The 1,682-nt window shown below is 36.4% G+C and overlaps 1 protein-coding gene across 1 annotated transcript in view; it reads right to left on the reverse strand.

Annotated features, from left to right (window-relative positions):
* Nucleotides 1-1,682, reverse strand: part of CCDC172 (coiled-coil domain containing 172) — a 39,033-nt gene that overhangs the window by 33,662 nt on the left and 3,689 nt on the right. The window lies entirely within an intron of this gene.

Raw genomic sequence — 1,682 nt, forward strand, 5'->3', positions numbered from 1 at the left:
TGAACCTATTATTTGCATCGACATGGATGTACCTATAGGTGTTTATGCCGAATGAAATGTCATAGAAATAAAAATAAATATCATATGATTTTGCTGATATGCAGAATCTAAGGAACGAAAAGAACAAATGAATTGAAAACAGACCCACAAATATAGAGGACAATAGGGTGAAGGCCAGAGGGGGTGGGGGCTGGGAGAAAGGTTTAAAGAAGTACAAATTAGTTACTGCTAGAGGATTATGGGGATGGGGAGCACGGCATAGGGAATGCAGACGGCAGTAAGGTAATGGCTAGGTGTAGAGCCAGATGGAAGACAGAGTAATCAGGGGGATCATTTCGTTAACTATATAAATGTCTAACCAACGTACTATATACATGAAACTAATAAAAAAAGGAAGGAGTGGAATGATCGACCATGAAATCTAAGAATAAAGATAGAAATGAATACTAAGGCAGGTACTAGTGGAGAAAAAGAAACAATAATGGGCTCGAGGTTCTGATGAGACTGGAGGATAAACACGGTGGTAGAAAAGTGAAATGTCTAATTGATATTGAAAGTGAAGTGATGGCAAAGTCCAGAATATGATTACAGAAATAGGTGGCTGCAGTAGAAAGAAAAAGGTCAGTGAAGATATGGAGAACTAACAGGCCATATTTTCAGGGTGGTAGCTGAATAGTCCATGTAGACAATGATCTCATCTAAGCTGGTGGCAAGAGTTAAGATGGAGTGGAAGCCTGAGAGCCAGGTGCCAAATTCTAAGGAATAAAGGACTATCCATGAGTTAGTAGGATGACAGAAAAGGGAGGGGGAACAAATGGTAGAGTTTAGAATAAAGTCTGAGCTACCACAAGTGGATAGAGAAATATTTCAGAAGTTGCATTGGAGAGTGAAGAGGATTCCCACCAAACCTCCAACTATGAAGCACCGTGGGTTTGAAAGAAAAATCCTCCTCCACAAAATGGCCTCCAGACTCAGAAATATATCCACTGGCTATGGAAGTTTCTCCCAGCCCTGCCCACTCTGGCCTTCACCCTATTGTCTTCTATATTTGTGGGTGTTTTCAATTTGTTCGTTCTTTTTGTTTCTTAGATTCCACATATCAGCGAAATCATATGGTATTTATCTTTCTCTCTGTCTGACTTATTTCACTCAGTGTAATACTTCTAGGTCCATCCATGTCATTGCAAATGGTAGGATTTCATTTTTTTAATGATGAAGGTGAATGCAAAAGGGGTAATATATCTAATGTTCTCGATTAAGACTTTAAAAATCAGCTGTATATGTTCAAGACAGGAGAGATTTGGCTTAAAGGAATTACAAGTAAAAACATAATAGGTACCGCAAGCAACTAGGTATTACTATCCCCCAAAGTGTCTTGGTCACAATGAATGAAACTATAGGCACGTGTTAAATTGTAATAAGCAGAATTCCCATTCTATTTTCTAAAATTAAGATTAAATAATTCACATCTACTGCTATTTACACAAATGTTAACTAGAAGGGAGAAATAATGCCCTTCTTTTATCTGTTTTTAAGGAACTTTTTAATCAATAATAAAATTAAATTTAAGCGGGATGTGAATTTTCCTTTGATTAAAATTTTAAAAGGATTTTAAAAAATCTCAATTACAAAACTCCATTTCAATATTATAAATGATATTAATTTGAGATTTTGTTCTTTCC

Source organism: Pteropus alecto, unplaced genomic scaffold, assembly GCF_000325575.1.
Source record: "Pteropus alecto unplaced genomic scaffold, ASM32557v1 scaffold177, whole genome shotgun sequence".
NCBI classification, from domain to species: Eukaryota; Metazoa; Chordata; class Mammalia; order Chiroptera; family Pteropodidae; genus Pteropus; species Pteropus alecto.